Genomic DNA, 27,100 nt, shown 5'->3' on the forward strand with positions numbered 1-27,100 from the left:
ACCCCCCATGTACAGGTTTTCTGAGATTTCTGAAATTTACAAGGCCCAACATAGGGCCTACCCATTTACATAGAAATATGCCACATTCTTTTTCTGGGCTTAAGTTGCCTTTCATACATTATAGCAGCCCAGGAATGAAAATTACCCCATCATGGCATACCATTTACAAAAGTAGACACCGCAGGGTATTCCAAAAAGGGCCATGTCACGTCTTTTTGTGAAGCCCCTTAGTCACAACACCTGGCCAAATGTAGTGGTCATTTTTGTTGTATGCGTTTTTTACACAAACACTGCACTTTGGCTGTTACTGTCATCAATCTTTTATGTGTTGCTGCTATAAAACACACTTATTTGTGTTTGTCAATGTCCTACGAGTACAACAGTACCCCCCATGTACAGGTTTTATGGGGTTTACATAAGTTACAGGGCCAAATATATGGGATCTGCCCATTTACATGGAAATTTGGCACATTCATTTTCTGGGCCTATGTCCTCTTTGAGACATTATAGCAGCCCAGGAATGAAAATTACCTCATCATGGCATACCATTTACAAAAGTAGACACCCAGGGTATTAGAAAAGCACTATGTTTAGTCTTTGTTTGTAGCCACTTAGTCACAACATCTGGCCAAATGTAATGTTCATATTTTATTTTTAGTTTATCACAAAAACACTGCCTTTTTGCTGTTTGTATCATCCTTCTATGTTTTACTGCTATAATACACCCATATTTGTGCTCAGTGATGTCCCATGAGTACAACAATACCCCCATGGACAGGTTTTATAGGGTTTCAGGAAGTTACAGGGCCCAATATAGGGGCTGCCCATTTACATGGAAATTTGGCACATTGATTTTCTGGACCTATGTTGCCTTTGAGACAGTATGGCAGCCCAGGAATGAAAATTACCCCCCTCAGATATGACTGCAGGCACCGGTCAGCTAAATCTACCCCCCCATGTTTTTGTTGTACTCCACAATGCACTTTGATTTTAGGATCTGTGCAGATCTTCCCTTCACAGACACTGTAGCTTCATCGTGCATTGTGGAGAGCATGTACACATCTTTTTTTATCAGTGTACCGAAGGGCCAGTAGCTCATTGTGGCGTAAAGCTGACGTTGTGCCCCTACTTTTTTTTCCATACGTCAGCTTCTGGGGGAAACCTGTGCAATTTATTCTCGTTGTGCAACAGGCCCCGGTTTCAAAATAAAAACATAATTTATGTAAGAACTTACCTGATAAATTCATTTCTTTCATATTAGCAAGAGTCCATGAGCTAGTGACGTATGGGATATACATTCCTACCAGGAGGGGCAAAGTTTCCCAAACCTCAAAATGCCTATAAATACACCCCTCACCACACCCACAAATCAGTTTAACGTATAGCCAAGAAGTGGGGTGATAAGAAAAAAGTGCGAAAGCATAAAAAATAAGGAATTGGAATAATTGTGCTTTATACAAAAAAATCATAACCACCACAAAAGGGTGGGCCTCATGGACTCTTGCTAATATGAAAGAAATGAATTTATCAGGTAAGTTCTTACATAAATTATGTTTTCTTTCATGTAATTAGCAAGAGTCCATGAGCTAGTGACGTATGGGATAATGACTACCCAAGATGTGGATCTTCCACGCAAGAGTCACTAGAGAGGGAGGGATAAAATACAGACAGCCAATTCCGCTGAAAATAATCCACACCCAAAATAAAGTTTAAATCTTATAATGAAAAAAACTGAAATTATAAGCAGAAGAATCAAACTGAAACAGCTGCCTGAAGTACTTTTCTACCAAAAACTGCTTCAGAAGAAGAAAACACATCAAAATGGTAGAATTTAGTAAAAGTATGCAAAGAAGACCAAGTGGCTGCTTTGCAAATCTGATCAACTGAAGCTTCATTCCTATACGCCCAGGAAGTAGAAACTAACCTAGTAGAATGAGCTGTAATCCTTTGAGGCGGAGTTTTACCCGACTCGACATAGGCATGATGAAACAAAGATTATAACCAAGATGCCAAAGAAATGGCAGAAGCCTTCTGACCTTTCCTAGAACCGGAAAAGATAACAAATAGACCAGAAGTCTTTCGGAAATCCTTAGTAGCTTCAAAATAATGAAGGTTCTTTCTAGAGAAAATGAGCAAAGGGAATTGAATCGAATGCTGAACTTCTATGCATATATAGCAACTGAAGGAAATAATAGAGACTAAAGGTACCGATAGACGGAACCCAATAACATTATCCCTTGTCTGATATAGACAAGGACAGTGACACAAACTATCTGGAAACCTAAAAAAGGTGACCCTTGTGTGAGGAATCAAGAGCTTTAGAAAAGAAGATCCTCTCAGAAACAATGTAGGAGGCCACAAGAGGGAGTCCGGAAGGGGAGGAGCTAGCAGCAAGATGGACGCTAGCATGCTGCTCTGATCTAAAGGGCACTATCCAACACCCCCCACCTGCGCTATTCCTTGGCCAGAAACAATCCACCTGGCTTGGATACCTTGTCTGCAGAACCGGCTCCTTAATGGTAGACAGACTCAGGAGCAGAGTCAATACGCCAGGAGGCGTTCTGGCACATAGCTATCTGGTTAAAGACCTACAACAAATCTGACTTACCTTGGAACCTAGGGGAAGGGAAGCGGAGCTGCTGAGGTGGAGGCAGAGACCACGGAGATATCCGGGATCGGCGGCCCCTATACTCACGGCAACCATCGTTCCCTTGATCGGAGTCAGGAGCTGAGAAGTGGCGGTGTTGTAGCTGGTTCCGGGTTGTGCTGTGTGCCGGAGGTCCGGAGCTACCGGAAACAAACAGGAACCAAAGAGAGGCTTGGCGGTGTAAGGACGCTGAGGTCAAGCTGGGACGGCAGCGATACTCTATTGCAGGAAGTATCGTAGATGAGCAGCCTGAGAACTGGTAAAGCTGAGAGGAGAGGAGACACGAGCAGAGCAGGTAGCAGGGACAGAGTATATACTGCTACGGTCCGGTAAGATCACCCGCTTACTCCCTCTTGCTGGGACTGATTAAGAACTGCCATATAACTCGCTATAACAGCTGAATATAGCGAGGTGTTGCCCACAAACTAAAAAGGTTGCAATCTGTTATATATTGAGTGAATTTAGTTTTCCTTATAGAGTGCAACAACTTAACTGTATCCCGCTTGATTATAAAGAGGTACCCAAGTGTTGGTGGAAGCATTTCCCTATATACATAATATCACGAAGCTGGATTGCTTTATATTGGTCCCTGGGGACTTACAACCTTTTTTCTAGAGAGACACTCTCCCATTCCATAAGCTGACAAAATCTAAAGACGTTCTGGCTTTAATCCAAAAGGGACTGTGGAGAGTGGGGAAACGATAATTTTGAATATCAGTCTTACCAATTCATATAATTGACTTTAGGGGACTACGGTATTTAAAAACAGCAAAGGATTTAAAACCAAGGGATTTAGAAGTAGCTCTTAAAGTCAACCTTGCAGATATTCTATATATATAATTGGTATTAGACAAAGGCTACTTCTAAAGGCTCTGACAATATACAAAAAGAACCTAAGAGTGAACCTTGTGTGTAATTGGCCTATGGTTTCACTATTGTTAATTGTTTCATTGCACTGTCTAGCTGATATGACAACTCTAACCAACTGCTAATTTTTGAGAAAATTTTTCTATTGAGGGTGTTAAACTCTTCTTTTTTAGTATACATATTGCTTAGCAAGGGTTTAGTTTAAAACACCATGTGACAAAGGTACTTATTCTTTTACAGAGAAAGAGCAACACATAACCGAACAAATTGTGGTTTACAGGGTTAAATATCTGGCCTTAGGTAGGGTGATCATCTGGTTGCCTGGCATTGAAGGCTTTTTCTTTTTTTTTCTTTTTAATAGTAAGCAAGGAACTGGTTAGATAAAGTGGCTACTTGGTTCAGTCTATTCTGTTTCATTGAACTAATAGAGTGAGATTACTACAAGTTTCGGAGGTGGTATACACATATTCACTCACCCTCCTCTACGGAGTACTTTATTGTGCTCCCCAAAAATAATTAAAGCAGAAAGCACTGTATTCACAATAACTGCTACATGATATGTAAAGTATAGTTTGAATTTTTAACACAGTTTGTATTGTTTGTTGGTTGGTTGTTTCACAGTTAAATCTGAAATAAGAACCCTTTTTGAAGGAGGGAGTGGAGGGGGATAGGGGAGGCAGAGGGGAAGGGAGAAACGCCTCTGTTTCTTATCCTCTTCTAGCTACCAACTTGGTTATTACAGGGTTTTTTTTTTTTTTTTTTTTTGTTGACCACTATATTCACCTCACGATCGGCTCTACCCTGGTTAGCAGGCTAGACTTTTTTTCTCTCCTTTTTTTTCCCTTAGCACATACACAGTTTTCATGCGAGTAGCCTCGCCTAAATAGGAATAAATAATCTCACTAAAAGATCCAAGATCAAGATAAGAACAACAATTTCTAAGTATCTGTTAATTGAGATCTTGGGTATTTTTGTTTCTCACATATTCACTATATGGAAAGATTCATCTCACACACTAAAACCACCTCCCCCAATATGCCACTCAAATCAAGAGAAAAAAAACTTAAACCCAATGAGAGTTGTTCAGATTTACTCAATCAGAATGATATAGGGGTGAGTGGCTCAGATAATACCTTACTTATTCAGCAGATTTCAGAACTAGTGATGCCACAATTTGAAGCTCTAAAAACTGAAATGGCATCTGTCACAAATGAAATCAAACAATTTTCAAGTCGTATGAATGAGGTAGAGTCCAGAGTATCTGACATAGAGGACATATTTACAACACAAGACCAAATGGTTAATGCACATGATGTTAAACTCTCCGTGATCCAAGCCAAAATTGAGGAATTAGAGGATAGGGCAAGGCGCAATAATTTGAGGGTCGTGGGGCTTCCGGAAACCCCGGAATACCACGATCTGATAAATTTTGCAGCTACACAGCTCCCAAAACTTGTAGGGAGCACTATAGAGAATGTCAGGATTCCAATAGAGAGAGCTCATAGGCTGGGCCAACCTAGAAGCAATTTAGAGGGACAGTCAAGGCCTAGACCTGTCATTATCAAATTCTTGAACTTTCAAGATAAATTTCATATCCTTAGGTTATATCGTAAAAATAATAATATCATGATTGGCCCTAACAGAATATTACTATTCCAAGACTTCTCAATGGAGACTCAAACTAAACGCAGGGAAATGGCCCCATATTGCTCTCGAATGATCAAAGCCAATCTTAAGGCGAGGTTAGTTTACCCTGCTAAAGTGATATTAGAAAAAGATGGCAAATCCCATAGTTTTATAAAACCTGAAGAGATCAAGCTATTTTGTCAGAATATAGGAGTATAGTCAAGGTAACTACTAAAGGAGCCCGAAACAGCGAATTAATGGCGGTTTCAAAGCCGATGATGACAAATATGATAAATGAAGGCTGTTTTGTTAAGAACATTCAAACATATACAGAAGGGTGGAAAGATGGAAAAGTGTCAATTCGGTGGCAAGGGAGGGGGGTATCTCTTTTTCGTTTTTCTTCCCCCCCCTCTCCCCTTTTTTTTTTTTTTTTCCCTACTATCCCTTCTCTCTGCTATTTCTTTACCGCCTAGTAGTCTAAATGGTTAAGTTAAAACTTTTATCTTGGAACATTGGAGGAATTTCTTCTCCAAGGAAAAGGAAACTGGTTATTAGACACTAAGGACTCCAGAATCCTGACATAGCCTTTATTCAGGAGACCCACCTCAGACCTAAGGAGGCTATTAAACTTAAGTCTAAATGGGTTGGGGAGGTCCTCTACACAGTATATGACAAGTCAAATAGAGGCTTAGCTATTCTTATACGTAAACAACTAGATTATAAAGTTAATAAATTAGTAAATGACCCAAACGGGCGGTATCAAATTGTGGAGATGGAAGTAAATGGTACTAACTTTATTTTTTGCAATGTATATGGCCCCAATGTTATGGATAAATATTTCTGGGAAGAATTGAGATTAAAATTGTTTTTGTATTCTGGGAGTAACTTGATAGTTGTCGGTGATTTTAACTTGACCTCTTCCAAGGTATTGGATAGATCAAAAACCAGGTCGGGGATGAGGAAAGACAGGAGAAAGGATATCCTTGAAGGTTTTACCAAAACCTTAGTCTTACAAGATATCTGGCGGGTACAGAACCCGGATAGTCGTGAGTATACATGTGCTTCTTGGGCACATGCTTCGTTTTCAAGGATAGACTTCTTTCTAGTCTCAAAACATATGCTGAAAATGAAGATGCGGGCAGAAATTCAGGATATTGTGATCTCTGATCACGCTATCATTTCCCTAGAGATAGGATTAACTGGGAAAGCATTTTCACCAAACAAGTTTTTCTTTCCTCAATATCTCTATAATAACCCCCACTTTAAAAAATGGATCCAAAAGAGATGGCATCAATTTGTGATAGATAACCAAGACTACTTGGATAGGCCAGAAATCCTCTGGGAAACTGCAAAAGCAGTCTTTAGGGGAGAGATTAAGGCATATTTAGCAAAAATGAGGGCAATCTGGGGGAAAAGGGAGGAGCAATTAGCAAATACTTTAACTAATAACTATAAGAGATATCTGGTTGATCCTTCGCCTGGGCAGTGGCAAAAATATAAAGACAGTAAAAACCTATATGATCTTTTTTTGAAACAACACTCTGCTTCAGAGGATTTAAAGTTGAAGGTAATGTACAAGGGAGTACATGGGGTCTCAGCTAAATACCTAGCAAGGATCGTTAATGCCAGACAGCAAAAAAATTATATAGCAGCAGTTAAATATAGGAATACTAGAGTCTCTGATCCCCCAGGAATAAGAGAAGCCTTTTTTCAAACATTCCAAGAACTATATGCGCAGAAACAGATCAATATATCCTCTAAACAGCATTTTTGGCAAGGAATATCCTTGCCTCAAATTAAGAAAGAGGATCTCCAAGAGCTTAATAAACCCTTTACTGTGGAGGAAATAGCAAACACCATCCAGAAGTTGAAGTTAGGGAAAGCCCCAGGACCAGATTTCTTGCCGGCAGAATTCTATAAGTTACTCTCTGAAGAGATCCCGACGGTTTTAGTTAAGCTATACAACGACTACATTATCAGGAATAAACCTCAATCCACGCTGTTTGCAGCTTCCAATATAGTCTTAATTCCCCAAAAAGGTAAAGATCCAGAGCTAACTACATCATATAGGCCTATCTCGCTCTTGAACCAAGACTACAAGATCTTGACACATATCTTGGCCGGTAGATTAAAAACTTCTTTAGATGGTCTGGTCCATCCGGATCAGACAGGCTTTATGACAGGTAGGAGTTCTGTCAAAAACATTAGGAAAACACAATTGGTCTTAGATTATTTTTGGAACAAAATAGAAAGACAAAGGCCCTCTCCCAAGCCAGATCTTGCTTTACTTGCAATCGATGCGGAAAAAGCATTCGACTCCATCATCTGGGACCATCTATTAACAACATTGGGAAAGTTCGGTATAGTTGGCTCCTTTCAACAATTTATCACACAATTATATAAGGGGTCAACCTCTGCTCTTATAGTAAATGGAGAACTCTCTGAGAATATTACCTTGGGGCGGGGCACTCGTCAGGGGTGCCCTTTGTCCCCTTTTCTTTTTAATTTATCCCTTGAACCTCTGGCAATACTTTTGAGAAAAGAACTGCAGGGTATTCAGTTAGGAGGACATAAGTTAGTTCTGTCGTTGTTCGCAGATGATCTTCTGCTTTTTCTTAGTAATCTAAAGATAGCCATTCCTCGATTGTTGGAACTATGTAATCTCTTTAGCTCCTTCTCAGGCTACAAAATCAATTATGAAAAATCAGAGATCATGTGGATACGCAAGCCTGTAGTTCCCTGTAATCATCCATTCTTAGAAACTTCTCAGATAAGGTATTTGGGAATCACATTGAGTAGGGACCCCAATAGGTGGTACGATCTGAACTTTAAACAGTGCATTAAAGCACTGGCTTTGAAACTACAAAACTGGGCTAAGCTTCCCTTGTCACTCACTGCACGAACTATGCTAATTAAAGTGGTGCTCTTTCCTAAGCTTTTATATTTTTTGCAGAATCTCCCGCTCCTATTATGTAAGAAAGACCTAGTCACGCTTAATAGGCTATTTAATCAATTTATATGGCAAGGTAAGAAATCTCGAATCTCACTATCTAAATTAACACTCCCTAAAGCTTTTGGAGGTATGGCATGTCCTAATGTAAAATTATATAATTACGCCACACTAGTAAAATTTGCCTTGGATTGGATCACCGAAAAGGGTTTAAGCTCATTTTATGAGATAGAATCTGCTCTTATAAAACCATTCAGTCTAAAGGCGATTCTCCATCATGCAGCAAATAGACTTCCAGATCAAGTATACCAGATGTCTACGTTTAAATACATTGTGCATGCATGGCAGAAAACATGCAAGGAACTGGGTGTAGATTTTAGGAAATCAGAATATCTACCCTTAGTGGGTAACCCAAGTTTTCCGATAGCTTGTGAACCTTCGGTTTTTGATATATGGGCTAGATACGGATTGAAGTATGTGATACAGATATGTGAAAATAATGACTTGAGGCTTCGATCATTTGAGAACATAGCTCACCAATTCCATCTCCCAAGGTCCAGTTTTTTTGCATACCTACAAATTAGACATTGGGTGGAGAAATTGAGACTAGATACAGGAATGGGGATAGATAGTAAACACTTGAAGACTATAATCTCACAATATAGTGAGGGGGTTAATACTATTTCCCAAGTTTACCAAGCCATAATGAAGGAAGGGGGTCAGAAAAATCTTGTAGATATTTCAGTAAAATGGGCAAAAGAAAAACTAAAAGTAGAACCCGAGGATATAGTACAAAGTATCTCCCTAGCAGATAGGGCAACATACACTTGCACTTGGAAAGAATCCCATATAAAATTAATAAATAGGGCATATCTTACCCCAGCCAGGCTAGCAAAATGGAGCTGGGAAAAGAGGAAATGTCTCAAATGCAGTAAGGAATATGCAGATTACATACACTCTTTTTGGGCTTGTCCCAAAGTAGCCCAATTCTGGCAGAAGGTAAATTTCTGGGCATCCAGGATAATGGGAAGTAGGATTAAACTGACGCTTCATCAGATACTGTTTTTTTGCAAATATACCTTTGACCTACCTAACAATAGATTTATGAATCTACTTATTTTGACAGCCCGAAATTTAATTTTAAGAAATTGGAAGAATCATAAATCACTCAAATTTACAGAATTCTTGAAAGAAGTCCAGTATCAAATGGTGCTGGAGCAATATAATACAAGATCTATTAATCCAAAACAAGTATCCAGATTCTTTAATAAATGGAAGTCCTATATTATCTCACTCTCTATGGATGTACAAAAACAGGTAGTGCAACACTTTAATTCTTCCTCTTGGTTCCAACAACAAATAGAACGGAGTCGGTTTCCTAGAAGCTGGCTATGTTAGGAAAGAAGGGAAGGTTGGTCTTCTATCTTTATCCCACTACTTTTTTCCTTCTCTTCCCCCCCCCCTTTTTTTTTTTTTCTCTCCCTCCCCTGCCTCCCTCCCACTTGACATGGATAATGCCTAGCCCTCAGTATAGGTTGGATTGCTTGTCACCCATAACAAGGAATGGTAACTGCTCAGAAGTAGGAACCAGCAGAATAATCTCATTTATTAGAAATTCGCTCAGACATATGTAGTAAGAGTAAGGGGGTACCCCAGAAATAGCTAGAAGTGGTAAATAACACACCTTGAAGAGATTGAACAGCTGAGGTATTGAGATAGGAACATAACAAGTTTCTGTAGACGATCTTATATAAGATTAATCGAATTAGCTTAGAATTAAAAGAGGAGTAATCTTTCTTTGAAAGGTTTATCCTGTCGTTCTTTTTTGCTTCTTTATGTCTTTGCTTTTTTGTTTTTTATCGTTATTCTGCTTAGGGCTGAAATAGCTAAATCAGTTTGAACTTGGAAGTAGTTATAGATCGATGTTATGTTATCTATATAAAACTTGTAAATATTACTAATCGCATTGTACGGGAGCTGTGTCTCCCAAATGACGTTTTTTGTTACTTTACAATGATCAATAAAAAAAACTTTAAAATTAAAAAAAAAAAAAAAAAAAAAGAAAAAGAAAAGAAGATCCTCTAACTATGTCCTGAAGAGTAAGTGAATCATATGAGATTCCACATCCTCAGAAAATAATCTGAATGAAAACAGAAAAATGAAAATATGCATTTATTGTATCTAATGAAAACAAATAATGCTATCAAAGACCATAAAAAGGCAAAATAGTTTGAATAAAACTCCAAAACCTGGTTCCTCAAAAGAAACTGGAAGAAATACCCCAGAAGATTCCAGGTCTGAGCAGCGCTTGAACCCCATAGGTGCCCAGCCATGCTTCAACAGAACCCAAAATATATAGGACAGAAACACAGTTAAAGAAAGTGTTAGCCTTGCTGGAATAAACTCAAAGAAATTTGGACAAAATAAATTTCAAAGAAGCCTTAACCTGCCCCTTACCAGGCAAGCTGGAATACGGCACGTACATCGCAAAATTAGGGAGCTGATTTCGAACTCCAATTATAGACATGTTACTTGGGAAAGAACTCAGGAATTCGTTCCTTAAAAAGAACAACCAAACTAGTATAAGCTTAAAGTTTTAGTCTTAGAACTCAACCTTGAAGCCCAGAGTAACAGTTAAGAATTGAATCCAATTATAAAACAAATAATTGATTATCTTAGAACAAAGGAAATATGTTTTTTTTTGTTTTTTTTAAATCACAAAATTCTTCTAGCTAAAAAAGCTAAAGACATAGATTAACCCTCATTTGCGAAAATATTCAATAAAATGAAGACACAAATGAAATTATTAGCATGATAGTTCAGTTTAAAGGACCAGCCAATACAGTGGACTTGCATAATCAATAAATGCAAAACAACAAGACAAATGCAACAGCACCTAGTCTAGTAAATGTTGTCCCTTTAACAATGCTAAAATAAATCATAATCTGATACTTGATCTTAAAGTAAACAGAAAAAATGAAGCAATTGCAATATCACAGGACCAAGAAAAGTACCTGAAACTAAATAATTTTCCATAAATAATATACAACTATATAAAGGAAAATAACATAATTTATGTAAGAACTTACCTGATAAATTCATTTCTTTCATATTAGCAAGAGTCCATGAGCTAGTGACGTATGGGATATACATTCCTACCAGGAGGGGCAAAGTTTCCCAAACCTCAAAATGCCTATAAATACACCCCTCACCACACCCACAATTCAGTTTAACGAATAGCCAAGAAGTGGGGTGATAAAAAAGTGCGAAAGCATATAAAATAAGGAATTGGAATAATTGTGCTTTATACAAAATCATAACCACCACAAAAAAAGGGCGGGCCTCATGGACTCTTGCTAATATGAAAGAAATTAATTTATCAGGTAAGTTCTTACATAAATTATGTTTTCTTTCATGTAATTAGCAAGAGTCCATGAGCTAGTGACGTATGGGATAATGACTACCCAAGATGTGGATCTTTCCACACAAGAGTCACTAGAGAGGGAGGGATAAAATAAAGACAGCCAATTCCTGCTGAAAATAATCCACACCCAAAATAAAGTTTAACGAAAAACATTAGCAGAAGATTCAAACTGAAACCGCTGCCTGAAGTACTTTTCTACCAAAAACTGCTTCAGAAGAAGAAAATACATCAAAATGGTAGAATTTAGTAAAAGTATGCAAAGAGGACCAAGTTGCTGCTTTGCAGATCTGGTCAACCGAAGCTTCATTCCTAAACGCCCAGGAAGTAGATACTGACCTAGTAGAATGAGCTGTAATTCTCTGAGGCGGAATTTTACCCGACTCAACATAGGCAAGATGAATTAAAGATTTCAACCAAGATGCCAAAGAAATGGCAGAAGCTTTCTGGCCTTTCCTAGAACCGGAAAAGATAACAAATAGACTAGAAGTCTTACGGAAAGATTTCGTAGCTTCAACATAATATTTCAAAGCTCTAACAACATCCAAAGAATGCAACGATTTCTCCTTAGAATTCTTAGGATTAGGACATAATGAAGGAACCACAATTTCTCTACTAATGTTGTTGGAATTCACAACTTTAGGTAAAAATTCAAAAGAAGTTCGCAACACCGCCTTATCCTGATGAAAAATCAGAAAAGGAGACTCACAAGAAAGAGCAGATAATTCAGAAACTCTTCTAGCAGAAGAGATGGCCAAAAGGAACAAAACTTTCCAAGAAAGTAATTTAATGTCCAATGAATGCATAGGTTCAAACGGAGGAGCTTGAAGAGCTCCCAGAACCAAATTCAAACTCCAAGGAGGAGAAATTGACTTAATGACAGGTTTTATACGAACCAAAGCTTGTACAAAACAATGAATATCAGGAAGAATAGCAATCTTTCTGTGAAAAAGAACAGAAAGAGCAGAGATTTGTCCTTTCAAAGAACTTGCGGACAAACCCTTATCTAAACCATCCTGAAGAAACTGTAAAATTCTCGGTATTCTAAAAGAATGCCAAGAAAAATGATGAGAAAGACACCAAGAAATATAAGTCTTCCAGACTCTATAATATATCTCTCGAGATACAGATTTACGAGCCTGTAACATAGTATTAATCACGGAGTCAGAGAAACCTCTTTGACCAAGAATCAAGCGTTCAATCTCCATACCTTTAAATTTAAGGATTTCAGATCCTGATGGAAAAAAGGACCTTGTGATAGAAGGTCTGGTCTTAACGGAAGAGTCCACGGTTGGCAAGAGGCCATCCGGACAAGATCCGCATACCAAAACCTGTGAGGCCATGCTGGAGCTACCAGCAGAACAAACGAGCATTCCTTCAGAATCTTGGAGATCACTCTTGGAAGAAGAACTAGAGGCGGAAAGATATAGGCAGGATGATACTTCCAAGGAAGTGATAATGCATCCACTGCCTCCGCCTGAGGATCCCGGGATCTGGACAGATACCTGGGAAGTTTCTTGTTTAGATGGGACGCCATCAGATCTATTTCTGGAAGTTCCCACATTTGAACAATCTGAAGAAATACCTCTGGGTGAAGAGACCATTCGCCCGGATGCAACATTTGGCGACTTAGATAATCCGCTTCCCAATTGTCTACACCTGGGATATGAACCGCAGAGATTAGACAGGAGCTGGATTCCGCCCAAACCAAAATTCGAGATACTTCTTTCATAGCCAGAGGACTGTGAGTCCCTCCTTGATGATTGATGTATGCCACAGTTGTGACATTGTCTGTCTGAAAACAAATGAACGATTCTCTCTTCAGAAGAGGCCAAAACTGAAGAGCTCTGAAAATTGCACGGAGTTCCAAGATATTGATAGGTAATCTCACCTCCTGAGATTCCCAAACTCCCTGTGCCGTCAGAGATCCCCACACAGCTCCCCAACCCGTGAGACTTGCATCTGTTGAAATTACAGTCCAGGTCGGAAGCACAAAAGAAGCCCCTGAATTAAACGATGGTGATCTGTCCACCATGTTAGAGAGTGCCGAACAATCGGTTTTAAAGATATTGTTTGAGATATCTTCGTGTAATCCTTGCACCATTGCTTCAGCATACAGAGCTGAAGAGGTCGCATGTGAAAACGAGCAAAGGGGATCGCGTCCGATGCAGCAGTCATAAGACCTAGAATTTCCATGCACAAGGCTACCGAAGGGAATGATTGTGACTGAAGGTTTCGACAAGCTGCAATCAATTTTAGACGTCTCTTGTCTGTTAAAGACAGAGTCATGGACACTGAATCCATCTGGAAACCCAGAAAGGTTACCCTTGTCTGAGGAATCAATGAACTTTTTGGTAAATTGATCCTCCAACCATGATCTTGAAGAAACAACACAAGTCGATTCGTATGAGATTCTGCTAAATGTAAAGACTGAGCAAGTACCAAGATATCGTCCAAATAAGGAAATACCACAATACCCTGTTCTCTGATTACAGACAGAAGGGCACCGAGAACCTTTGTAAAAATTCTTGGAGCTGTAGCTAGGCCAAACGGCAGAGCCACAAACTGGTAATGCTTGTCCAGAAAAGAGAATCTCAGGAACTGAAAATGATCTGGATGAATCGGAATATGCAGATATGCATCCTGTAAATCTATTGTGGACATATAATTCCCTTGCAGAACAAAAGGCAAGATAGTCCTTATAGTTACCATTTTGAACGTTGGTATCCTTACATAACGATTCAATATTTTTAGATCCAGAACTGGTCTGAAGGAATTCTCCTTCTTTGGTACAATGAAGAGATTTGAATAAAACCCCATCCCCTGTTCCTGAACTGGAACTGGCATAATTACTCCAGTCAACTCTAGATCTGAAACACATTTCAGAAATGCTTAAGCTTTTACTGGATTTACTGGGACACGGGAAAGAAAAAATCTCTTTGCAGGAGGTCTTATCTTGAAACCAATTCTGTACCCTTCTGAAACAATGTTCTGAATCCAAAGATTGTGAACAGAATTGATCCAAATTTCCTTGAAAAAACGTAACCTGCCCCCTACCAGCTGAGCTGGAATGAGGGCCGCACCTTCATGTGGACTTAGAAGCAGGCTTTGCCTTTCTAGCTGGCTTGGATTTATTCCAGACTGGAGATGGTTTCCAAACTGAAACTGCTCCTGAGGATGAAGGATCAGGCTTTTGTTCTTTGTTGAAACGAAAGGAACGAAAACGATTATTAGCTCTGCTTTTACCTTTAGATTTTTTATCCTGTGGTAAAAAAGTTCCTTTCCCACCAGTAACAGTTGAAATGATGGAATCCAACTGAGAACCAAATAATTTGTTACCCTGGAAAGAAATAGAAAGTAAAGTTGATTTAGAAGCCATATCAGCATTCCAAGTTTTAAGCCATAAAGCTCTTCTAGCTAAAATAGCTAGAGACATAAACCTGACATCAACTCTGATAATATCAAAAATGGCATCACAGATAAAATTATTAGCATGCTGAAGAAGAATAATAATATCATGAGAATCACGATGTGTTACTTGTTGCGCTAAAGTTTCCAACCAAAAAGTTGAAGCTGCAGCAACATCAGCCAAAGATATAGCAGGTCTAAGAAGATTACCTGAACACAGATAAGCTTTTCTTAGAAAGGACTCAATTTTCCTATCTAGAGGATCCTTAAACGAAGTACCATCTGACGTAGGAATAGTAGTACGTTTAGCAAGGGTAGAAATAGCCCCATCAACTTTAGGGATTTTGTCCCAAAATTCTAATCTGTCAGACGGCACAGGATATAAATGCTTAAAACGTTTAGAAGGAGTAAATGAATTACCCAATTTATCCCATTCTTTGGAAATTACTGCAGAAATAGCATTAGGAACAGGAAAAACTTCTGGAATAACCACAGGAGCTTTAAATACCTTATCTAAACGTTTAGAATTAGTATCAAGAGGACTAGAATCCTCTATTTCTAAAGCAATTAGAACTTCTTTAAGTAAAGAACGAATAAATTCCATTTGAAATAAATATGAAGATTTATCAGCATCAACCTCAGAGACAGAATCCTCTGAACCAGAGGAGTCATCAGAATCAGAATGATGTTCATTTAAAAATTCATCTGTAGGGAGAGAAGTTTTAAAAGATTTTTTACGTTTACTAGAAGGAGAAATAACAGACATAGCCTTCTTTATGGATTCAGAAACAAAATCTCTTATATTATCAGGAACATTCTGCACCTTAGATGTAGAGGGAACTGCAACAGGCAATGGTACTTTACTAAAGGAAATATTATCTGCTTTAACAAGTTTGTCATGACAATCAATACAAACAACAGCTGGAGAAATAGCTACCAAAAGTTTACAGCAGATACACTTAGCTTTGGTAGATTCAGCACTTGACAGCGATTTTCCTGTAGTATCTTCTGGCTCAGATGCAACGTGAGACATCTTGCAATATGTAAGAGAAAAAACAACATATAAAGCAAAATTGATCAAATTCCTTAAATGACAGTTTCAGGAATGGGAAAGAATGCCAAAGAACAAGCTTCTAGCAACCAGAAGCAATAAAAAATGAGACTTAAATAATGTGGAGACAAAAGCGACGCCCATATTTTTTCGCGCCAAATAAGACGCCCACATTATTTGGCGCCTAAATGCTTTTTGGCGCCAAAAATGACGCCACATCCGGAACGCCGACATTTTTGGCGCGAAATAACGTCAAAGAATGACGCAACTTCCGGCGACACGTATGACGCCGGAAACGGAAATAGAATTTTTGCGCCAAAAAAGTCCGCGCCAAGAATGACGCAATAAAATGAAGCATTTTCAGCCCCCGCGAGCCTAACAGCCCACAGGGAAAAAGTCAAATTTTAAGGTAAGAAAAAATGGTCAAATCAAAATGCATTATCCCAAATATGAAACTGACTGTCTGAAAATAAGGAAAGTTGAACATTCTGAGTCAAGGCAAATAAATGTTTGAATACATATATTTAGAACTTTATAAACAAAGTGCCCAACCATAGCTTGGAGTGTCACAGAAAATAAGACTTACTTACCCCAGGACACTCATCTACATATAGCAGATAGCCAAACCAGTACTGAAACGAGAATCAGCAGAGGTAATGGTATATATAAGAGTATATCGTCGATCTGAAAAGGGAGGTAAGAGATGAATCTCTACGACCGATAACAGAGAACCTATGAAATAGACCCCGTAGAAGGAGATCACTGCATTCAAATAGGCAATACTCTCCTCACATCCCTCTGACATTCACTGCACGCTGAGAGGAAAACCGGGCTCCAACTTGCTGCGGAGCGCATATCAACGTAGAATCTAGCACAAACTTACTTCACCACCTCCATCGGAGGCAAAGTTTGTAAAAACTGAATTGTGGGTGTGGTGAGGGGTGTATTTATAGGCATTTTGAGGTTTGGGAAACTTTGCCCCTCCTGGTAGGAATGTATATCCCATACGTCACTAGCTCATGGACTCTTGCTAATTACATGAAAGAAAAATATTATTTTTCTATAGAAACAATAGCATAATTAGTAGGAGTAGAGATAGCCCCAATAAATTGGAGAACCCTCCAAATTGAATTTAACTGCTGGCATAGAATATAGTTTAAAACCTTTAGAGAAGGAAAAAAAGAGAATTCTCAGCCTATTCCATTCCCTAGTATGGGGAATTGGAAAGAAAACCTCTGAAATCACAGAAGAATAAAAAGCATGAAATAGTGTCAGCTAGTCTTAAAGAACTAGTTACCTTAATATCCAAAATAATCAACACCTCTTCAACAAAGAACAAATGTACTTTAATAAAAAATTTATAAAAAAGTAGATTTGTTAGTGTCAATATCTGATGAAGAAAATTTCTGAAAGAGAAAAAAACATCATCAGAGAAGGATAAATCAGTATGTTGTTGGTCATTTGAAACTTCAATAATTAAAAAAGAAGCGGAAAAGACCTAAAAATTGTATTAGAAGGCACGAAGTCAGACAAAGCCTTAATCAGAAAAAATATTTCTTATAAATCTTCTAAACATTTCTTGTACTTAAGAATGGAAATGTATAAAGCATAAATACTAATGGAATCTGCATGTAAAAGTATATCATAATAACTAATTACAAACCATAGCTAAAGATAAACATTTATAACATTTAAAATAAATGAACTTAGATTTGGTAGAACTGAAACTCAGTTACGCATTTTTCCAGAAGTGGCTTCTGACTCAGGGCCAATCGTAGACATCTTGCAATATGTAATAGAAAAAACAACATATAAAGCAAAATTGATCAAATTCCTTAAATGACAGTTTCAGGAATGGGAAAAAATGCTAGTGAGCAAGCTTCTAGCAACCAGAAGCAATAATTAATGAGGCTTAAATAATGTGGAGACAATAGTGACGCCCATATTTTTTAGTGCCAAAAAAGACGCCCACATTATTTGGCGCCTAAATGCTTTTGGCGTAAAAAGTGACACCACATCCGGAACGCCGACACTTTTGGCGCAAAAAAACGTCAAAAATGACGCAACTTCCGGCGACACGTATGACGCCGGAAACAGAAAAAAATTTTTGCGCCAAAAAAGTGTGCGCCAAGAATTACGCAATAAAATGAAGCATTTTCAGCCCCCGCGAGCCTAACAGCCCACAGGGAAAAAAGTCAAATTTTAAGGTAAGAAAAAAATTGATTTATTCATATGCATTATCCCAAATATTAAACTGACTGTCTGAAATAAGGAACGTTGAACATCCTGAGTCAAGGCACATAAATGTTTGAACACATATATTTAGAACTTTATATAAAAGTGCCCAACCATAGCTTAGAGTGTCACAGAAAATAAGACTTACTTACCCCAGGACACTCATCTACATGTAGTAGAAAGCCAAACCAGTACTGAAACGAGAATCAGTAGAGGTAATGGTATATATAAGAGTATATCGTCGATCTGAAAAGGGAGGTAAGAGATGAATCTCTACGACCGATAACAGAGAACCTATGAAATAGACCCCGTAGAAGGAGATCATTGAATTCAAATAGGCAATACTCTCCTCACATCCCTCTGACATTCACTGCACGCTGAGAGGAAAACCGGGCTCCAACCTGCTGCGGAGCGCATATCAACGTAGAATCTAGCACAAACTTACTTCACCACCTCCATAGGAGGCAAAGTTTGTAAAACTGATTTGTGGGTGTGGTGAGGGGTGTATTTATAGGCATTTTGAGGTTTGGGAAACTTTGCCCCTCCTGGTAGGAATGTATATCCCATACGTCACTAGCTCATGGACTCTTGCTAATTACATGAAAGAAATACAAATTTTAATAGCTCTGTGCTCGTGTAAAAATTATCGAGTCAGTCACAAATGGTACCCTTTATTTAGCAGGGGTAGTAGGAGATCCCACACAATTTTCCCACTTGTGCCAACTGAATCTGGGCAGCCAGGTGGATCCAAGTGGCTATCTTTACCCTGGTAGATGCAAAATGCCCAGGTATACCCAGTACTGCATTCACACAGTTTATAAAATTTTACACCATAGCGGGACCTCTTTGATGGCATATATTGCTTGAAAAGCAATTTCCCCCTAAATTTCATGAGGGACTCATCAATGCAAATGTCCTGCTCAGGGATGTAAACGTCTTTACATTTTTGGGACAGGTAGCTTATCAGGGGCCTTAGTTTATATAACTTGTCATGCAGGGGGTCATTTCTGGGGGGTGGGGGGCACTGGGTACTATCATTAAAATGGAGAAACCGCAGCAACTGCTCATATCTGTCCCTCTTCATAACCCCTAGAAAAAGAGGGGTAGCCAGGATGGGGTTCTGGCTCCAGTGTGATTGTATGCTGGGTTTCTTCACAATCCCCATAATTAATGTCAGGTCCCAAAACTAATCTCCGGTATGTCAGTGGGGTGCCAGGTATTTTTTACATACAGAGATTGGGGATTTTTGGACAGATTCTGGCTGGCATATAAATTTGTTTGAGCAACTATATGCTTAAACATGGTATCTGTCAGAATCAGGGAGATATAGTTTATTGGCTCACATACTGGAAACATCACTTGTGATGCCAGGAGTCTCTGTAAACTCTGGCATTTCTGGGGCAGTAAAATTTTGGGGTAGCCAATTGTGTTCATTTGTGCAACGCCTCCTTTTAGATGGCGGGCAGGGAGCACCAGCATTAGATGTATCACTCAGGGGCTCTATATCTGATGCCGTAAGGGTTGCGCTGTCAGAAAGAGCAGAGAGGGTTTGAGTCCCTGAATCTTCAGCAAGAATGGCATAAGCCTCTTCTGCTGAATAGCGTGCCATAAGGGATTTTTTTCAATACAAATTCCCAATTCACCAACAATTCCAACTTCACCTCCCCCAAAATCCGACTAAACCACGCCAATTGCCACCTCCCAATTCCCACCCACCCTATGCCCTCAGATTTTTTTTTTTTATATATATATATATATATTTTTCTTACAGTACAAAAGCCCTGGGAAGGGTAGTGATTGGGAACTAAAGATCCCCACAAATAAACTTTTGGGCCCTGATCAAAGCCCTGACAGGCTGATCACTATGATATTAGGCTGATCACAGTAGCAGCTCAGTGATCAGCAGCAATAAATAAATAAAAAAATAATATATATATATATATATATATATATATATATATATATATATATATATATATATATATATATATATATATATATATATATATATATATATATATATATATTTGTAGCCCGCACAAATAAACCCAAAACGCTTTTGATCAGCACTGATCAAAGCCCTAACAGGCTAACCAAAGTTTTATTAGGCTGATCACAGTAGCAGCTCTGTGATCAGCAGCAACAAAATATATATATTTTTTCCCTCTCTAGCTTTCTACAGCACACAACAAACGCTAAACTGTCTTCCTCTCTCTCTCAGATCGCACTTAGGGAAGAGAGGAAGCGGATACACTTGTAACAGCCAATGATTCTACTCATTGGCTGTTACAGGGGTCAATCGATACACCCCCTCCAAGCTGATTGGATCCTGGGAGTGTGCCTGAGGTGCTAGGCACATCCCCCAACCGATTCCATAACAAAAAAAAAATAACAGAGGGGGCACAGGAGCTACAAACTGTTATGACGTTCTATTCTGTCATAACGGCTCTAAAGCCCAGTGTAATTATGAGGGAATAGAACGGCATAACGGCGTTAAAAGGTTAAGCAAAATGTACATGTTATAATACAGCTTATACATACAAAATAAAAGGAAATTCACCCTGGTATTTAAAGTAAAAGAACTCTTTTCTAAGTTTATCTTCCATCCATGTGACCGAAGAATTCAGAAGGAATTCCGAGTGCTCACTTGCTAGACGAAAAGATGGTGCCTGTACCAAGATATGGTCCAGGTAAGGTGCTACTACGATGCCTCATTTCCTGACAACCATTAGGAAAGCTCCCAGAACATTCGTAAATATTCTTGGAGCAGTAGCTAAGTCAAACGGAAGTGCTATGAACTGGAAGTGTTGGTCCAAAAATGCAAACCTTAGGAATTGAAAATGTTCCTTGTGTATCGGAACGTGAAGGTTGCATCCTTCAGGTCTATGGTAGTCATAAACTGTCCTTCCTGAAGCAGGGGAAGGATTGATCTTATTGTCTCCATCTTCAAGGATGGGACACTTAGAAATGTGTTTAGACACTTCAAGTCTAGAATTGGACAAAAAGTTCCCTCCTTTTTGGGAACCACAAAGAGGTTTGAATAAAACCCCAGACCTTTTTCTGATGCAGGTACCAGGATAATTACTCCTAAAGAGACTAGATCCCCTACGCAGTCCACTTCTCTTGTCTTGTAGACAGTCTGGAGAGAAGGAATCCACCCCTGGGCGGAGGAGACTTGAATCCTATCCGATATCCCTGAGATATGACCTTCAGAACCCAAGGGTGCTGAACATCCTGAAACCAAGTGTCTGAGAAAAGTGACAATCTGCCCCCTACTCGATCCGATCCCGGATTGGGGGGCCGACTCTTCATGCTGATTTGTTATCGGTAGGCTTCTTTGTCTGTTTGGACTTGTTCCAGGACTGAGCCGGCTTCCAAGTACTCTTGGGCTGCTCAGGCTTGGATAAGGATTGAGATTGTTGGGACTTGTCCGTATGAAAGGAACGAAAATGTGAGGACTGTCATCCCTTAGGTCTGTTCTTCTTATCCTGTAGTAGAAGGTTCCTTTCCCTCCAGTCCAGACCTGTCCGAATAAGATCTTCTCCTTAACGGGAAGAGAAAGTAACCTGGATTTAGAAGTCATATCTGCAGACCAAGACTTCAACCAGAGAACCCGGCAGGCTAGAACCACATAACCTTAATGCATTCTTAATGCATAGTTCTCTCCTGAATATCCTCAAGGGGAGATTCCACCTCAATAAGTTCAGAGAGTCGCACCAGTAGGTAGCTGCTCCAGCCACCGTGGCTACTGCTGCCGCCAGCTGGAATAAAAAAAAAACGTGTGTTGGAACATTCTCCTCAGGAAAGTTTCCAATTTCTTGTCCATAGGCTCTCTAAAGGACGAACTATCATCAAGGGGGATAGTAGTACGTTTAGCTAGTGTCAAAATGGCGCCATCCACCTTAGGGATGGAACCCCACATTTATATTTGAGAGTCAGGACCAGGAACAATTTCTTAAAAGTTGCAGAGGAAGAAAAGAAAGTTCCGATTCTTTCCCATTCGTTACTAATAATGTTCACCATACAAACTGGTACAGGAAAAGTCCGTGGGACCTTTCTGTCTTCGTAGACCCTGCCTAACAGGAATCTTAGGTTCCTCATGTAGCTCAGCCTCTGGAACCTCTAGCTTAGACAGGACCTCTTTTAGTAAAAAAACGCAGATGTTCAATTTTGAATCTAAAAGGAGGGTTCCTCTGACGGAGGAGTAAGTTTGCCCTCTGACGCTACAGAGGTCAACTCATCCTCAGATAGCTAAGACATACAGGCTAGATCTGATAGGAATTTAGATGACTCTAGTTCGGGAGAACTATGTTTAACCTTTCTCTTACGTTTCCCAGAGATAGGTAGGGCACTCAGGGCCGCAGACACCGCCAAGTGTAGCTGCTAAAAGCACACACAGTCTTTTGAGCCCAAACCTAATGCAGAACATAAAAATCCCAATAACTGTTCCCAATAATCCCCCTAAAGGAGATATTAACCCTTGATCCTATTGAGGTATAGAGGAGTCACACTGTGACCCTATACAGGATTCCCTGCTATAACAATAAAGCGGACTTAGCCTCTAGGATCCATGCTGTAGAACAGATACAGCCTCTCAAGTGCGACAGCCTTGTAGTGACGCTCTGACAGGCACCTGAGTGATTAAAAGCAAGCAGTGAAACTCGTCAACACTGATTGCTCAGGAGTTGCTAGCTAACAGTCTAGATGGTTTTGCAGAAAAACTTTCCCTGCATCTTCATACTCTCATCAATAATCTCACTGAGAGGTTTATATAATTACTTAAAACTCCAGTCCTCTCTTGAAGGGAACATACCCATTACAGGACTACCCTAATCTTCTGATACTTCTCTGCCACATCCTCTAGTGACGAAAGGCAAAGAATGACTGGGAGGATAAGGGAAGTGGGAGATATATTAAAAGCCTTTGGCTGGGGTGTCTTTGTCTCCTCCTGGTGGCCAGGTGTTGTATTTCACAACAGTAAGGAATGAAGTTGTGGACTCGCCCTGCCTTATGGAAAGAAAAAAAAAGTTGTAGTTCCATAAAAATAAAATTTATGCTTATCTGATAAATTTCTTTCTTTCTGGGCATGGAGAGCCCACAACTTCATTCCAATTACTAGGGATATTCAACTCCTGGCCAGCAGGAGGAGGCAAAGAACATCCCAGGAAAGCTGTTAAGTGTAACTTCCCTTACCCATATTTCCCAGTCATTCAGCCAAAGGAAAATGAAAAAGAAGAAACACAAGGGTATAGAGGTTCCTGAAGTTTACTAAAAAAAAACTGCGGAATTATAATTAAAAAAAGCGCGGGGTTGTGGACTCTCCATGCCCAGAAATAAATAAATTTATCAGATAAGTATACATTTTATTTTCTTTCCTATGGCATGGAGAGACTTCATTCCAATTACTAGTGGGAACCAATACCAAAGCTAGAGGACACAGAATGAAAAGGGAGGGATAACAAGGCAGGAGGACCTAAGCCGAAGGCACCACCGCTTGAAGAACATTTCTCCCAAAAGAGGCCTCAGCCGAGGCAAAAGTATCAAATTTGTAGAAATAGGAAAAAGTATGCAAAGAGGATCATGATTCCGCCTTGCAAATCTGTTCCACAGAAGCTTAATTTTTGAAAGTCCAAGATGAGGAGACAGCCCTAGTGGAATGAGCCGTAATTCTATCAGGAGGCTGCGGTCCAGCTGTCTCATAAGCCAAACGAATCATACTTCTTAACCAGAGGAAAAGGGTAGTAGAAGTGGCCTTCTGACCCTTACGCTTTCCAGTGAAAACAACAAACAGGGCAGAAGATTGCCGAAAATCTTTAGTAGTCTGTAGGTAAAATTTAAGAGCATGCACAACATCCAGGTTATGCAAAAGATGTTCCCCTTATGAGAAGAAGGATTAGGACAAAAAGAAGGAACAACAATTTATTGATTAATGTTTCGATCCGACACCAACTTAGGGAGAAACTCCAATTTAGTGAGAATGACCGCCTTATCTGCATGAAAAATTAGGTATGGGGAATCACACTGCAGAGCCGAAAGCTCAGAAACTCTGCGAGCGGAAGAAATAGCAAGGAGAAGCAAAACCTTCCAAGATAACAACATGCATCGGCTCAAACGGATCATGCTGCAAAACTTTAGGAACTAGGTTAAGGCTCGAAGGAGGAGCAACAGGTTTAAACACAGGCCTGATTCTGACCAGGGCCTGAACGAAAACTTGAACATCTAGTAAATCTGCTGGACGTTTGTGCAAAAAAATAGACAGTGCAGAAATCTGACCCTTCAGAGTACTAACTGACAAACCTTTCTCCAGAACGTCCTGATGAAAAGATAACATTTGGGGAATCCTCACTCGGCTCCAAAAGAAACCCTTAGATTTGCACCAAAAAAGGTATTTACACCATACCTTATGGTAAATCCTGCGAAAAACAGTTTTACAAGCTTGAAGCATAGTATCAATGAATGACAGAACTAGGCGGTCAATCTCCAAGCAGTCAGCATCAGAGAATCTAGATTTGGACAGATGAATGGAGCCTGAATTAGAAGGTCCTTTCTCAGAGGTAACCTCCAAGGTGGAAGAGATGACATTTTCACCAGATCCGCGAACTAGATCCTGCGAGGCCAAGCAGGAGCTATTAGAACCACAGACGCTCTATACTGTTTGATACGAGCAATGACTCGTGGAAGGAGAGAAAATGGAGGAAACAGGTATGCTAGACCGAAAATTCCAAGGAACCACCAGAGCATCTATCAGAACAGCCTGAGGATCTCTTGAACTTGATCCGTACTTTGGAAGCTTGCCGTTTTGACGAGACGCCATCAGATCCAATTCTGGAACCCCCCACTTGAGGGTTATTCTTGAGAACACTTCCAGATGGAGAGCCCACTCCCCATGATGAAAAGTCAGTCTGATGAGAAAATCCGCTTCCTAGCTGTCCTTTCCTGGAATGTGGATTGCAGAAAGGAGACAATCGTGAGCTTTCGCCCACTGCAGAAGACGAGACAGCTCCTTCATGGCCAAGGAACTCCAAGTTTCTCCCTGGTGGTTAATGTAAGCCACTAAGGTGATGTTGTCCAACTGGAATCGGATAAACCGGACTAAGGATAATTGAGGCCAAGCTGAGATGGAACTGAATATTGCTCTTAATTCCAAGATGTTTATGGGGAGAGAAGACTCCTCCCAAGTCCACAGTCTCTGAGCTTTTAGAGAGCCCCAAACTGCTCCCCAGCCTAACAGGCTGATTGGATCCTGGGAGTGTGCCTGAGGTGCTAGGCACATCCCCCAACCGATTCCATAACATAAAAAAAATAACAGAGGGGGCACAGGAGCTACAAACTGTTATGACGTTCTATTCTGTCATAACGGCTCTAAAGCCCAGTGTAATTATGAGGGAATAGAACGGCATAACGGCGTTAAAAGGTTAAGCAAAATGTACATGTTATAATACAGCTTATACATACAAAATAAAAGGAAATTCACCCTGGTATTTAAAGTAAAAGAACTATTTTCTAAGTTTATCTTCCATCCATGTGACCGAAGAATTCAGAAGGAATTCCGAGTGCTCACTTGCTAGACGAAAAGATGGTGCCTGTACCAAGATATCGTCCAGGTAAGGTGCTACTACGATGCCTCATTTCCTGACAACCATTAGGAAAGCTCCCAGAACATTCGTAAATATTCTTGGAGCAGTAGCTAAGTCAAACGGAAGTGCTATGAACTGGAAGTGTTGGTCCAAAAATGCAAACCTTAGGAATTGAAAATGTTCCTTGTGTATCGGAACGTGAAGGTTGCATCCTTCAGGTCTATGGTAGTCATAAACTGTCCTTCCTGAAGCAGGGGAAGGATTGATCTTATTGTCTCCATCTTCAAGGATGGGACACTTAGAAATGTGTTTAGACACTTCAAGTCTAGAATTGGACAAAAAGTTACCTCCTTTTTGGGAACCACAAAGAGGTTTGAATAAAACCCCAGACCTTTTTCTGATGCAGGTACCAGGATAATTACTCCTAAAGAGACTAGATCCCCTACGCAGTCCACTTCTCTTGTCTTGTAGACAGTCTGGAGAGAAGGAATCCACCCCTGGGCGGAGGAGACTTGAATCCTATCCGATATCCCTGAGATATGACCTTCAGAACCCAAGGGTGCTGAACATCCTGAAACCAAGTGTCTGAGAAAAGTGACAATCTGCCCCATACTCGATCCGATCCCGGATTGGGGGCCGACTCTTCATGCTGATTTGTTATCGGTAGGCTTCTTTGTCTGTTTGGACTTGTTCCAGGACTGAGCCGGCTTCCAAGTACTCTTGGGCTGCTCAGGCTTGGATAAGGATTGAGATTGTTGGGACTTGTCCGTATGAAAGGAACGAAAATGTGAGGACTGTCATCCCTTAGGTCTGTTCTTCTTATCCTGTAGTAGAAGGTTCCTTTCCCTCCAGTCCAGACCTGTCCGAATAAGATCTTCTCCTTAACGGGAAGAGAAAGTAACCTGGATTTAGAAGTCATATCTGCAGACCAAGACTTCAACCAGAGAACCCGGCAGGCTAGAACCACATAACCTGAAGCCTTTGTGTTCAGACTTATAATTTGCATATTCGCATCACAGATGAAGGAATTAGCAATTCTTAATGCATAGTTCTCTCCTGAATATCCTCAAGGGGAGATTCCACCTCAATAAGTTCAGAGAGTCGCACCAGTAGGTAGCTGCTCCAGCCACCGTGGCTACTGCTGCCGCCAGCTGGAATAAAAAAAAAACGTGAGTTGGAACATTCTCCTCAGGAAAGTTTCCAATTTCTTGTCCATAGGCTCTCTAAAGGACGAACTATCATCAAGGGGGATAGTAGTACGTTTAGCTAGTGTCAAAATGGCGCCATCCACCTTAGGGATGGAACCCCACATTTATAT

General features: G+C 39.9%; 1 protein-coding gene across 1 annotated transcript in view; it reads right to left on the reverse strand.

Annotated features, from left to right (window-relative positions):
• The window catches only part of NISCH (nischarin), a 670,823-nt gene that overhangs the window by 238,800 nt on the left and 404,923 nt on the right, over positions 1-27,100 (reverse strand). The window lies entirely within an intron of this gene.

The sequence above is a fragment of the Bombina bombina genome, chromosome 7 (assembly GCF_027579735.1).
Source record: "Bombina bombina isolate aBomBom1 chromosome 7, aBomBom1.pri, whole genome shotgun sequence".
In the NCBI taxonomy this organism is placed as follows: domain Eukaryota; kingdom Metazoa; phylum Chordata; class Amphibia; order Anura; family Bombinatoridae; genus Bombina; species Bombina bombina.